Source organism: Empidonax traillii, unplaced genomic scaffold (genome assembly GCF_003031625.1).
Source record: "Empidonax traillii isolate 1590-97213 ecotype Southwest subspecies unplaced genomic scaffold, ASM303162v1 scaffold53:size2875158, whole genome shotgun sequence".
Classification (NCBI taxonomy): Eukaryota; Metazoa; Chordata; class Aves; order Passeriformes; family Tyrannidae; genus Empidonax; species Empidonax traillii.
The window spans coordinates 1,176,014-1,191,050 of NW_020955246.1; the positions used below are offsets into that span (position 1 = coordinate 1,176,014).

The following is a 15,037-nucleotide window of genomic DNA, read 5'->3' on the forward strand; positions in this document are numbered from 1 at the left end:
ACTGTTGGGTTTATTGCCAATATAAGTGTTGAACCTTTTATGGGGCAAGGAGTGGATTACTTGATGCTTACCTATGACTAAGGGGGGAAAATCATAGTTCATGGCTTCAAGATTAACTTTCAGATGAAAAAATAAACGGAATTAAACTTATTTCCTTCCTCCCTTTCCTTCACAAAGAGCTTTTTGGGGAAACCTTATACACCTACTATGCACGTAATATGCTCTATCGTGATAGCTTGGAGAAGCTTTTGGAGATCATTAATTCATGTATAAACCCCAGAGAGCTGACTGAGTAGGGTTTGAATAGGCATTAAATTAAATATGCATATGTTTTAAATGCACATCATTCATTATACAGCAAAATGAAACTTTCAGGGGGTTTTGATGCTGCTTAAAGATCACACTACCTAAACACCCCAAATAAAGCTGATTTTCTCCTGTACTGACATTACATTTTAACATAGAAACCTCTTGCACCTCTACTTCAATAATTTTTTTTCTCATGTTTCCACTGCCCTACCTACCATTCTGTAGAAGAAATAATCAGTCATCTGGAATTATTTTTTTAAGAAGACTGAATATTTAATTTTCCATTATCTACACTTTTAAAAGCAGGCACTGTTTAAAGCCATTGATGAATTGACATTTAGCAAAGCAACATCACTTCACAGTAAAAAGGGTTAAAGAGATCTGTATTAATATAGAAGTCAAGCTTTTAATATTCTGCAAATATTAACAAAGAAAGATGATAATGTTGAGTTAATATGGGTTAAGGATAAAAAGAAAATAAATTTTTCTGATTGCTAAGTGTTGACACTTTTTTGGCTAGGCCTGCAGCCTTTTCTTGAAGGCTGTGTAATTACAGAAGGCTTTTCCCCTCCTTCCCCCTCCTGCTTCTAGCCCACATTAGTAATGACCCCTTCACTGCTTCAAAAACCACTAATAGTCTTCAGCAAAGGCAAGAAAAATGAACAGGATAAATTGGAATCCACAGTCAGTAATTTGCATCATATGAGGCTGCTTTGGCCACTCACACTCATTCCTGGCCATCAATCGTGCGCTGTCAGGTGCTGCACTCTGCCACCATGATAAATATTCCTCCTAACACTCTGATTCGTCCAAACAATGTAATTGTCCTCTATTCTCCTCTCGGTAATGGAGATAATGAATGACTGCACAAACAAGAAGGATTGCTCATCACAGACACAGGGGTGGCTTCAAACCGAAAAGCCCCGAGTACAAATTTTAATTGACTGAAAACACAGGTTGAAAGAAAAGAAATCCTGTCTTCCATTTCCAGGCTTTGAGACAATCACTTCTGAGCATTCCTCTTCTGGGTTGGGGGGTGGGTTCTTTATCCTGAACGTGGGCCCTCAAAATGGGTAAAATGAGACTAGAAAATCCTGCCCTTGGAAAGCAGCCACAGAAATGCTGTCCAGTATGCGATTCATGTAAAACAACTCCTCACTTTAATTGTGTTTAATCCCAAACTGCAAGGAGCTGGTGTTACGAAAAAAAAAACCAAAAAAAACCTCTCCTCCAAATGGAAACAGTTCCATCTAGTTAAATACTTATTATACTGCAAGGAATAGCATGTTTTTAAAATTTCCGTCAAAATATAACCACGCATAAAGTGAATTGCATTCAACAGCAGAGAGCGTGATGGAAATCAGTGAGCCTACTCAGTGTGATAGCCTTCCTGGAGCTATTAAGACATTTGAAAATTGGTACACACAAGATCAACAAACACTTAAAAGCCGAGATCTTATCAAAATTCACCTTGCACAGATGGCTTTTATTATTCCTAATTAAGAGTGAGGGACAATAGCACAACTCTAACTTATTTAAATAATGTTCTACATTTTGGGGAAGAGAGAGAGAAAGAAAATGGTGTTGTTTTCTGTTGATTTTCCCCCCCTTCAACATCAGTGATTCTACGGCTTTTAAATGTGAAGTGGACTGTTTATCTGAAAGTGTGCTGGCAGACTGCCACCATATTTCTAAGATTAAAGAAAGGATTGAAAACAATCAGCTTTCCGAGGAACTGAAACCAGGACAATATGTTTCTGATTAATTTACAAATATATGTGTATATTTAAGGCTAAACTACAGAACCAGAAAATTCCTACTAGTTAGTCTATCACAGGCATTCTTACACTTTATTAGAACAGACATCATATTGAAATAATAAGCATGGGAGGCCTTCATTTCTTCTTTGATCTATATTACTAAATGTCTGATTGGCTCAGATTTAAAATAAACTTTGGTATGCTTGCACTTGAAAACTGGAAAAAGACCACAAGTAATAATTTGTTGTCTGTTTCCATATTCTTTAACTAAAAGTTATAGTTTAGTCTGTACACTGCTGGAGATGTTACTCCAGTCACACTTGCAGTGGCTAAACTTTCTGGTAGGAATACACCCTCTAGTATGGTTGCAATGATGATAGATCACTCCATCATCATGGAACTAGCTGAGATGGATTAAAGGTACAGGTCACAGCTTTACCTGCTTTGCAAATCTCTTGCAGGTCAGTGTCATTACATACTTAAAACCACAGATATGTACTGAAGAAGAGTACCACAGAGCTCCTTTTGCTCTGAACATCTAAGGGTTGTGATTTCATTACTCAAACCCTGCCAAATACATTGCAAATGTGCATGCAAGATCTTAAGCTGTTTAATGATGGCTTTTCAGTGTTGTCCTGTGTGATTTAAAGGTATTTTTTTGCTGTGTAAACGGGATCAGTTTTCTTCACATAAATTAAAAGATAATAAACAGTTGTCTTTATGCCCATAGTTGGATATAGCATAGTTGGATTTGCTTTTAGACTTGGGAGTTTATGTATATATAGGTAACAATTTTACTCAGACTGAGGTACAGGTTATAGAATTTCATATAAGATTTATTTTCTTATTTAGAGAGTTAAATTCAGAGGAAGGAACATAGATGGGAGTTTCTAATCAGGAGGTGAAAGAATCTAAATTATTCACCCTTAAAAAGCATAAAGAGTACAAAATGATAGGGACTGTTTCAAAAGGCAGTACTAAAGAATACACTGACATCCTTTAACTTTTCTCAACCTACTAAAAGCATTACTTAATTGTCTATTTAAATGTGAATCTCAGTAACAAATGAGTTAACACTCATAAAAAAAAGATAGAGCTTTGAAAATCTCACCACTTCTAAATATGGTCAAACAGCAGTGCCACAAAACACCTCGTCCTCTATTTACAGATGATAAAGCCGTGCTTCAGACACAAGACTGAGCTCCAAAATGGGTGCACTTCTCATTCTATGTGATGACTGCAACTCATTTAGGAAGGAGAGAAACCACTTACATTTCAGAAGTTTCGACATTCGACAGCAATGGAAAGTACTATGAGCACATACCCTGACAGACTACTCATTGGTAGGGTCCTATTTAAATCATGGTCCTAGTTACTTCAGATGTCAGGCATCTCATCACATCAAAATCTTCTCAATCTCTTGAATGTGTGTAATCCTACCCTGAACAGTGAAGGAGAAGGGGGACCTTCACATACAGAAACGCAGAACCAAGAGTGCTTTTGGAAAAGATTGAGTGTATCCCCTGAACCAAATGCTTTTCAAACTTTAATTAAAGCTTCCCAGTGTGATCTAGGTTTCTTAGAATAAATAACCTTCTCCGTTATGTGCATAAATGCTGCCAGACACATTGAAATGGTTCTGAAGCACTGATGCCTACATTCTAAGCAGAAAGGTTCTTGTTATGTCTCTGTTAATTCCCAGAGAAGATCACCCATATAAAAATGGTGAGCACATAGTAAAGTACCTGGACAGACAGACTGAGCTGGAGAATCGGAGTTGTTGTGGATGATCTAAACAAACCAGCACTTGGTAGTCCTGGGCCTTCACTATCAATAAAAGATAGCCATACTTTACTACTCGATAGCATAAAGCTGATTTGAGCCATATTCTGCTAATTGAACTAAAGTAAGGAGAAATTAAAAAACAAAGCTAGAATAGATATGGAACATGGGCCTAAACACCATCTCCATGGTATTCTTGACTCTTACTGGTCTGATGAACAAAGGACTAGGAGGACCTACTTTTCTGTGTTTTGCCACTTTAAAGACATCAGGTAACACATTCAAAGAGACAAGCTGATGTGCTAAGGAAGTTCAATATACATGAGAGGGTTGCTGATGACATATGGCTGCTTTTAGACACAACAAAAAAGAAAGATGACCAGATGTGTGGTTTGCAGGATGAAAGCTTGAGAAGCTCATTTACAGGAAAAAAAGAGATGTCCTAAGGAAGAGAAGAAAGATGATTAATAAAGTAATAACACGCAGTATTGTGATAAAAAAATTCTCATCATCACAGTGGAAACAGAACAATGACAGAGAACCATATTCTCCGGCACTCTAAGAAGAAAAACATTTTGTAACCTCTTATACAAATTTTCCCCCTGAAAATATTCCTTCAAGTAAATTGAAAGGAGAGTAAGCAGCTCATACAGTGATTTCGAAGATGGTGACTATTCCCATGTAGACAAGGGCGACAATGAGCATTATCACTCACCGAATACAAATTGTCCCTATTTTCTGGGAAGAACTGGGGTTTCTGGTGAAAACGTTAATGTATTAGTCTTGTCCCAATTTCCTGTAAAGCTATCAAACATTTCGGGGGTTTCGATACATAACAATAAACAGGCCCTTTGACTCTGGTCTTTTAATTCAGAATTTTCAGGCAGAGTTTCCCGAAAGCAGGATAAATAATGGAATGGCTTGATATAATGAATCGAGAAAAGAATCTATGTAAAAAATGGAAGAATATCTGACAAGGATGGTAAGAAATTTAATGGTGCACTTTGTAGCTAGCACTTAATTAAAAAAAAAAACAGACAACCAAAAAACAAACCAAAAAAGAAAATGTAGCAATTACTGTTTTATAGGAAAGTATTAAGGTTGCAATTCATAAGACTAAATTTAGCTGAGATCACTGGAAATATTTCTGTTGCAGTTGTGGGACAATGATTTACAGAAGACAGAGACAATTTTAAAAATAAATTTTAGGTAATGAGGAAGTATTGGAGAGAGGAACAGTGATTTTGGAAAGATGGCTTTCAGATCAGTCTCCAGGTATAAAGCACAATGCTTAATAATAAAACCAAACAGTATTACAGCAATTTTCTTCTCCTATATATTATATAATATCTTCTAGATGTTTGTATATAAAACCCTATTCCCATTGAGTCAGTAAGAGTTTTACCATTATCTTTCTTAGAATTTGATTTGAAGCCAAATTTAAGAAACTTAATCTTTCAGTAAACATACCAAATTGTTACTTAAGATTCTGAAATACAAAAATCTGTATCACAGACAAATATTGAAGAGTTTTCTGTAATATTTTACAACTATTGCAAAAAAAGACTGAAAAGACAAAATGGAATGCATATTTAGAATAAACAGATATAGCCCAACATGAATTAAAATTAAAGACACTAGTTGCAGACCATAATCTATAATGAAGCTAAGGCAGAGAGTCTTTCAAACCACTAAACAATCAGTTTGGTAAAGTAGTCTCACAAGTAATAAAGGAAAAAATAATACTGTAACTGCTGAAGTAAAAGTCGTAATGAGAAGGTCCAGCAGGGATGAACAGAATTAAGCTATAAGACAGAAAGAATACTTTTAAATAGTTCTCTCTCTTATCTAGAATGAAACTTCTCATCAACTTCTGCTTTGTTAATCTCTTGAGGGAGACCTGGAGCAACTATGGGTGATGAGAACACCTTGCTAAATACAAGTTGAGAAAATAATCAGCACTACTAAAAATAGTGCCCCTTTCATTATTGTCAGAAGGCAGAGCTATGTCTCTTTTAATGGCTTAACAAAACAGAATGGTCTGGTGGGCCCCGGATTTTTCTTCTTCGAAGTGTTAACCTTTACCTACTGACAGGCTTATCAGAAATCTCTATTTATGCTAAAGATCAGGCCCACCAGCACAATTTGGAGGCAAATATCCACTGCTGATGTTATACAGTGACTGGTTTTGATGTAAGGTACTCCAAACAAAGGGTTGCAAATATCAGATCCAGGTATGTGACTGTTCTCAAATTTTGAATTTATTAATTTCCACAATGTTTTTTCACACTTACTTAGACTACTGGCTTTGACTGAGTCAGATGATCACTTAATACCAGATCTTTTTACTTAGTCTTTCTAATTTGGAGTAGGACTTTTGACTCTTATAGACATGTTTAGCAATGGAACTACACAGGATGGTTATGGCTGTCTTTCAGCCATCTCACTGAAAAGCTATTTTTTCAAGATTGGATAAGCTAAAGAACCTCAGACTCTGTGTTTGAAAAGTTCAGTACCACATAAGGATTTTCACAAATCTGGTCCCAAACAATCCCAGTGCCCTGCCTTGCAACATACCCAGGGAATCAGTTCCTACAGGGCTGATTTAATTGAATTTGAACCCCTATCTAACCTACAGAGCTGGTTCTTTTTTGATTACCCTAAACCAAATTCTTACCGAAAATAGTTTAGAAATGCATTATGAAAGAATGCAGGGTTCACAAAGTCATAAAGTTGAGCTTAATTTTTTCTGCGCTGTAGACAGGATTTACAATTGAGAGGGAAAAAACCCATGTTCACTATGAATGATAATGGGCAAGCAACTAGTATATTCAATCAGTAGGTAGTTTCTGTTAACTGGGATAGAGAACTGAATAAATCAAGGATTCAAGGAAACCCAGAATAGTGGTAATATAACATGTAAATGAGAACAAACATGACCATGAAAAGATTAGATACCTTAAATACCCAAGAAATATTTTTTTAATGATTTCAAAGGAAAGGAAGATTCAAAATTAATCCAATAAAAACATGTGAAACTCCAGAAGTATGAGTGTTAAATACATCTCCATCCTGTAAAAGAATATGTAACATGTTGTGGACAATTTAGTGAAGTATCCATTACTGAATGTCCAGAACAGTTTCCTGAACTTCAGCAATACATTACAAAGCCTAATTTAATGAGGAAGGCAACAGGGATTTATGACAGCGAGGTCTTTCTTAATTAACTTCCCAGTGTTGTTAAATAATGTTATCACTGGAGCAGAGGAATGGAAATGCCATAGATATTATCTCTTTCAGTTTTATTACAGCACACGATATAATTTCAGATTAAAGACTATAAAGTAGAAAAATGTCTCATAAACAAGTAACAACAAGTGGTGGGTTAAGCTGTGAAGAGTGAGGAGTCTCTTTGTACTTTTATATGTAATTGAGTTAAGCAACAATATTAGATAAAGCTAGAAATACAAAAGATTCATGCACTGTTAGGCATGAAAGGTATGCTAAAGGGCCAACCTACTATCCCACAAAGGTAACAGAAGTTCTCTGAAGATTTAATGGAAGCTGGATTTTAAATCTATTAGCCTTTACTGATTAATATAGAAAGACATTTTTTTCTCGAGATGCAGATGCTATTATGGAAATGGTGAAAAAATGGTATACAAAGTTGTAGTCGATGTTTTCTGAATCATCTTGATATAATATGAGTGAAAGCATCAACAAGCACAAAAACATGTATTGTTACCTCCCTCACCACCACCTTTCTAGATCAAAGTTCAACAACCTTTATTAGGGGTCTTTAATTAATCCACAATCATTCAGGTTCTACTGTTTTATGGATCTTGGGCTCTTCTTTTGCTTCTACTTTAATTCAGAGCTATTGTACACCCATCAGTCTAAATAAAATCAGTAAAGTTCACTAGTACTTTTTTTTTACTTTACTAGTACTTTTACTTTACTTTTTTTTTACCTTTTTTTTTTTTTTTTAAACTTTACTACAAAGGTGGAATAGGCATCGGTAATGTGATGCCAAATACTCTGAAGCCTGTAGAACATAGGCACAGGTCGAGTTACAAGTATGGAGATAAAAATCTACTCTGCAATTGATGTGAATTAGGTACTGATACTGCAAAAATTGCAATGCATCTATCATAAAAGAAAAGCTAAGATATCCACAACTGATGTCTTCAGCACCAAAGCTTATAAACCAAGAGAATTTTACAACTGACTTAGAAAAATAATGCTATGATTTAAGTTATGTTGTGTCACAAATGGAAAATTAGATTTGTTAAATGTATTTTGTGCCGTATCCTGGCATTGATACTTACACTGTGCTATTAAGCAGCACCTTATTCCATCTGAGAACACTTTGAGTTTCGTTGGGTTACACACAGAATAAAACACTAATCAGTACAAGAAAGGTCTGGCTCTGAGTTTGGCTCATAGACAGGGGACCAGAGAGAGAACTTTGTTTTGGTTAGTCTCCGAGTAGGAGACTTTGAATTTCCTTTTTACCTTACATCTGCTGAGCTAGTTTATTACAAAAGAAATGGGAACTATGGCAATACATAGCTCCAAGTGTCTCCCATTCATACCATAAATATGTGAGGCCATGGCTCTGGGCAAGCTTTTCAACACATTCAGTAGCAGGATTTGATAGAATGCAACAGCTAACTCTCATTGCACCTCTTAATTTGCTTGCTGGAACTTGGCAATTTACCTTTCAAGAGCCACAGACCAAGTGGATATCTGTTTGGCATGCACAAAAGTTCTTTTCAGGGATCTAGTGAAAGGCTAAGGTATGGTCTGCAGCTTAATGAAGTTATAAGCTAGTGACATATCTTGCCAGAAAATTTGCATGATCTACTATAAGGAAATAATAAAGCTAGTCATCGCAAAATAAGGGATGATATTTTAATTTTTAATATGCATTTTAATTTGTATTTAGCTTATGTTTATATATATATATATGTATATATATTCTAAATCTGCAAAGCAAAGGCTTTTGTAGTACAAAGACACCACAATAATAGTGAAACCCTGAACTATTCATAGTTAAGGCCAGGTTTACTGAAGAGTTCATTCAAGTTTTGGCAAACATTGTAAGACTTTTGGTTGTAGTGCTGCAACTGATGCTTTCAGGTGGCAACTAGTTGAAACTCCTGTGGTTCAGGCTAAATCTTACGCTAAGTCTGAACGCAAAGATGAACTCTAAGCCACGTATTTACATAGATTTGCAAACATTTCCAAAATTCCGCAAAGGGAAACGGCAGCTCCGGTCTTCAAAGGATATCCACTTTCCAAAGCATGTGTAGATTTTGTTTGCTATTGTCTCAGTGAGGCCAGAAGAGAAGACTATGTGCTCTCTTCTTCCTGGAAAGTTCTCTTTTTCACCTCTGGGTAGAATTGCCAACACAAGCGGGTAATTTCTACACTGGCAGCTTGCGTACAGGGTTTTAAAATTCCTGACAGAAGCAAGACCTGGAACCTTGTCTCTTTGAGGAAGCAAGAGTTTATAACAGGTGATAGGAAGTAATAAAAGAGTGTTAGTAGCCAGCATTGATATATCGAGCCAGTGGTCACTGTTACGAGGTTTAGAGAAGAAGTCATGAGGTTTTAAAGAATCATAGAATCACAGAATTAACTGGGTTGGAAGAGACCTCCGAGATCATCAAGTCCAGCCCTTGATCCAACCCCACTGTGATTACTAGATCATGGCACTCAGTGCCACATCCAGCCTCATCTTAAAAACTTCCAGGGATGGTGAATCCACCACCTCTCTGGACAGGCCATTCCAATGCCTGATCACTGTTTCTGTAAAGAACTTCTTTCTAATATCCAAAACTTCTTTCTAATATGGTTTGGGGAAGGGGAGGTGAAGGACTTTGAATTGAAATGGCCCTTTTGCACATGGGTTTTTAGAATACGGGTCTAAAAAGAATAAAGCATCTGAGAAAGCATTATATCTGGTTTGAAGCATTTATTAGTGCTCATGCCTCTTTTTAATGTGATATGATTATGATTACATTTAAATTTAACCAGCTTCTGAAGAGCAGCTCAGGTATGCGAGGTGAGAGGGCTAACACATGGAAGAGGAAGTAGCTTTGAAAGGTGTTTTTGAGGTCAGGAAAAACAGGGATGCTAATGCAGCAAAACACAGGCTTTGTTTTGGAAAAGGATTTAGCTCAGTCTCAGGAAGACAATCTGGAACAGAAAAGTGAAACTGAGGAAGGTTACAGGAAAAGGTAGTTGAGGAGCAGGGAAGGGTTTTAGAGCAGGAAGGGCAGGTGCTAGGAAAACCAATGGCCAGAGGGACTGAGAGGCTGGTTTTCAGAGGGCTGGGGTGAGAATGCCAGGGAAGGAAGTGTTATAAAATCATATTAGGGTTTGGCCAACACCTGGGCATCTCTAATTTGTTTCAGAATTCCTCTGTAGAGTCTGAATTAATTTACACATAGGTCTTAGACTTTAGAAAGTATTACAAGCAGTTTATAATCTCCATTATTTGACTCTTGCATTTTTTTTCCATTTCTCTTTGTATTTGAACAACTTGACAGCAGACTTAGTTGTTGTAATAATATATACAACACACTGATGTTCTGCCTACCACTACAACGTGCTGATTTCCACAGGCTTAAAACAGTAAAAGCATGAAAACACACAAATACACACACAACCCAGCACATACATGCTTAGGAAGCAGTAGACAGCAACATCTGCCATAGGTCTGTAACATTTTAAAAATATTTATTAAGAAAATATTGAAAGAATGTACAGTGTTTGCACATTAGAAAGTCTTGATTCAAAGTAGTTTTTTCAGAAGTATATTCTGTTTTACTATATGGTAGGTGCCCTGAGATGTCATTAACAAGTTCTCATCATTGACAAGTTCTCATCTGTATTTTTAGTCACCCAAACGTATTTAAGCTCTGGTCTTAATGGAACCTGTTGACCCCTCCATGTAGATTGAATGCCCTCCCCTGAGGCCACCATTTTGCTGAACATCCAGTGCACAGCTATCCACTAAAACTAAGTGAGAATAAACTATGTCAGTGTTTAGGGAGCTTGTGGAGCCTCCATAAACCCTTAAGAGATTAGGCAACTTAAAATGAATGCCAAACAATTAACTTGATCTTTTACTGCCCATTTCTTCTGTGTAGCTTTTGAATAAAATCTCCTTACAATCAATAAAATATATTTATAACAAAGTACCACACTCCTACCAACAATCTGTGAGCTGGTACATACACTTCACGGCTTATAAACTGACACACTGTAATAGCTGCACAGTTTTTAGCAGCTGTCTCTCACACCATGTGTCCTGCCCAAGTGGAGACTGAGATTCAGACGTGGTGTTCAAACACTGGGATTATCCTATAACTTTCAGAATAGATGACAACCATATGATAATTAATTCCCTAAAACTAAGCAGGAAGAAACAGCTGAAGGGGAGATGTTTTTTTTTCACTGCAAAGAAGATGCAATACCCAGGGGGCTTTGGGATATTGTGGAGGTGGGTATAGGATAAGAACTTTAATAGTGAACAGATAAATTGATACTCTGTTCCTACCCACACTTCAGTTTTGTAAATTGATGTATGACTTTAGAGCAAAGAGCAGGTGAATATGCACAGGTGTCCTTATGCATGATTCTAAATGTACTTATGAATGTCCAGAAATCTGAATTCTACACTGATTTTAAAGAATTAATCCTTTTCTATCTTTTTACCTAAATGAGGTTAAAATATCCTCCCTGCAAACTTCAGAAAGATCTCTTAGTGCTTGGCCTTCTACCTCAATCTATTTCACATAGGAATGTGAAATTGTTTTTTTCAGCCTTGAAATGCCTGTTCTTTCCATCTTTGTGAATAACTTGCCTCTACTGGCTCTGCAAAGTAAGTTGAGAGGACACTCATCCCAAATGCAATAACTGAAAGCTATCACAGTCCCTGTTACATGGTAAGAAGCTACAAAGTCAAATATGGACACCTACATTTTAGATCTCTGTGTTTTCAGCCTTGTATCCTAAATGAAGGGGAAGAAGTGCAATTTTGGCCTTTACTCATAAGCAGTACTAAGATGGTGCAATTTGCATCTCTTTTATGCAGGAACAAAAGTTTTGAGTAATCTTAATCTATATGCTGTTTTCTTGGCTTTCTAGCCACAGTGGAATTGGCTCATCTAGTTATTGGAAGTAAGAACTGACTCTCAGTAAACGGATTTGCATAACATACCTGCTTTTGACAAACAATGATTTCCTCAACGAAATGTTACCAAGTTGATTTTTTCTATTAATTAAAAAATCAAGCAGTCAAACTTGATTCCTGCTTTTATTCCACTTTTTGATAGTACATGGCGGCAAAGTTGGCAGTTCTTCTTTACAAGTTTTAAAATTTTCATATTCTGTTGGAATTCAGAAAAAAAAAAAGTTGCAAAGTGCTCTGTAGCATTACAGAATACTTGTGCCATTTTCATCTTTAGTTTGAGCAACATGCCAGTAAATTAAGATGAAGAATTACCATAACTTAATATTTGTGTGTATTTAGAATACTTTCCAGACAGGGATCTCAAATTGCTTCATGAATATTAAGGAATACAAGCAATGAAAACCTTACTACATCACTCTCTGGAAAAAGGAAGCAAGAAAGGAAAAAAGAAGCTGATTTTGGGTGGATAAAGGGAGGCCGGGAGATACCCAATATCTGACCCAATGTCATACGAGAGGAAAAATTCATAGTTGATGACAGAACCCAGGGATGAGCTTACAGAGTGTAGCAGTAGGTTTCTGCATCAAGAAAAGACATCTCAATCAGCATCAGATTTTTAAGAGCACAGGCAGGGTAGTCAAAATCCTCTGGTTTTATTAGAAAGACATTTAAAATCTATGACTGATGAATGAATGATGATATTTTTCCCACTACAAAAAGCAGTACTTGTGTTTCTGTTGAGAATAATTAAGCACACAGAAAGAATTAGGACACTTTGGAAGGACTGACAGTATGGATGATTTTCAAAGAAGTTTTAGGTTTAGGGGTGCTAATCCCACCAAAACAAAATAAGAAATGGGTGTCAAACTCCCTGAGGCCTCATTGAAATTCTCAGCTCATATTACTGCAACTGATTGCACATGAGCACAAATTAGAGTTAAAATGGAATTTAATTCTATCATGTTCATATGTTCATTTTTTTCCTGCTGTCATTTATTCATCATTTTATTTTAAATGCACCTTTCATTCAGTGATTTACAGTAATAAAACAACCACAGAGAGAACACTCTTCCTTCCATATTCCCCCCAAAATCCTGAAATTTTAAAAAGCAACAATAAACAATGGACCACAGCATCAACTGCCTTGAATTGACACTATTTCTTTTCCAATTTAAACTAGCTGAGTACACGGCCTCCTGCCTTTTCATGTTTTCCAGGGTTTTTCTCAGCAGCACCTGCACAGTAAATAAAGGTAAAAGTGCAACAAAATAGATGCAGACATATCAGCGAATAAGGAGCTCTGCTTCTTATATACATTAGTGAACTTTTCTCCTGACAAACAGGCTATCACCGTATAATGGGCTTTTCCTGAAGTTTACTGCGGCACTGTTTATAATAACATTGCATCCAGCCTGCCTTGTTGGTACTTTTGCATTGCAGGGTAACAGTTCTGAGGTGGCAGCAAACAGCTTCCGTGCTTGTGTCAGGAGAAATAAAACTGTTATTATTTCATACACTTCAGAGGCCACATTCGAACTCAGCAGCTCTGCAGAGCTGTTGTGAACAGAAAGCTCTGCTGTAGAACACCGGGCTGCCCCCTCAACAATAAACCGTCTTCTCTCCCCTCCGTGTTTGGCTTCCTGCCAGTTGCCCATTTGCTTTACACCATCAATTTATATTCACTGAGATGGTGTAAGGTTCTAGAACAGCACTGATTATCAAATCTGCCTGCCAAACATATGAGCAGCAAAAGCTGGTCTTCCAGAGTCCTACATGTATCATCTAAGGGCCCGATCCTGTGAGCTCGCCCGACAGGGAGCGGTGCTTGGATCAGCCAAAGTCAATGGAGCCCTGAATTCACAGAACCAAATGGCACTGCTAGCAAAAAGTGCTCATGGGCTGAAGTCCATGGCTCGGCTTTCCTGTGTGGAGCTTTAAAGGAATGCTTTTCAATAACCCCACCATGGCATAAGCCCTGCTGGAGTCATCAGAGAGAGCTCGTAGCTTTTGTCACATATTTTGATTACTATTTCATCCAGCAGCAATTTGCCAGATGATACTAACTCCTCTCGTATATGTGAAGCAGTTTTTAAAAAAGCTTTAGGATAGCCATGCAGCCACTCATTCCTTGCTAATCCTAAAAACTGAAAAACCAAAAAGCCCTTGACTTCTTACCCCTTCCCTCATCCAAAACAATTCAATATCAGAGTTCAAGAAAAGTTGAAAATTGTGACGCTTTAAAAAAGGACTTTTAAAATGAATACTGGCTGATCTTTATTTGCCTTTAAGAAGCCTGCAATTCCGGCTTCCAAATTTTCTCTTTAATCATGAGGTCTAGGAACTTACTTCTTTAAATGCAGGCTTATATTCTTAGAGGAAAGAAAGAACGATATTTACAGCTGGGACGGTTCTTTAGAAAGACACCAAATGTCATGAGAGCAGCATTTAGGAGGACTGAAAACACTGCATTAACAATGGATTTTAGCAAATTAATTAGCCTTGCCCATTTTAATTTTTCTTTCACGATGCTTTAAGCTTGTGAGAATCAGCCACAATGGGTTTTGTTCATAAGTTACTTTGCATCTAAAAAGAATTAGAATATTTCATGCTTGCTTTTTGGTGTGGTCATATATCGGTAATCCTAATTTGAACCCTTTCGCTTCATGTGTAATTAGTTCTCACTGAAGCCAATAGATGTCTTCCATACGTAAGTAAAGTGGGATGGAGCTTTAATGAGTGGGAAGTAAATGTAACAATGAAATAGCTAATGAAGAGGTTTTGCAGAAACAATACAGCTTTTTGGATTTGAATCAAACCAGTAGATATAAATACATCTACCTACTCTTTACTTAAGAGCTGTAATATTGGGCTCACTGAATGCATTCAAAAGTAAGCATGCGTTTCCAAATGTTTCCTAGCTATATTAATCACATCTCAATCCTAAAATGAACTCAGTACAAGAAGACTTATGCACACCCAT

General features: G+C 36.8%; 1 protein-coding gene across 6 annotated transcripts in view; it reads right to left on the reverse strand.

Moving 5' to 3' along the window:
- The window catches only part of MEIS2 (Meis homeobox 2), a 171,150-nt gene that overhangs the window by 62,527 nt on the left and 93,586 nt on the right, over window positions 1–15,037 (reverse strand). The gene's annotated exons all lie outside the window — the stretch shown is intronic.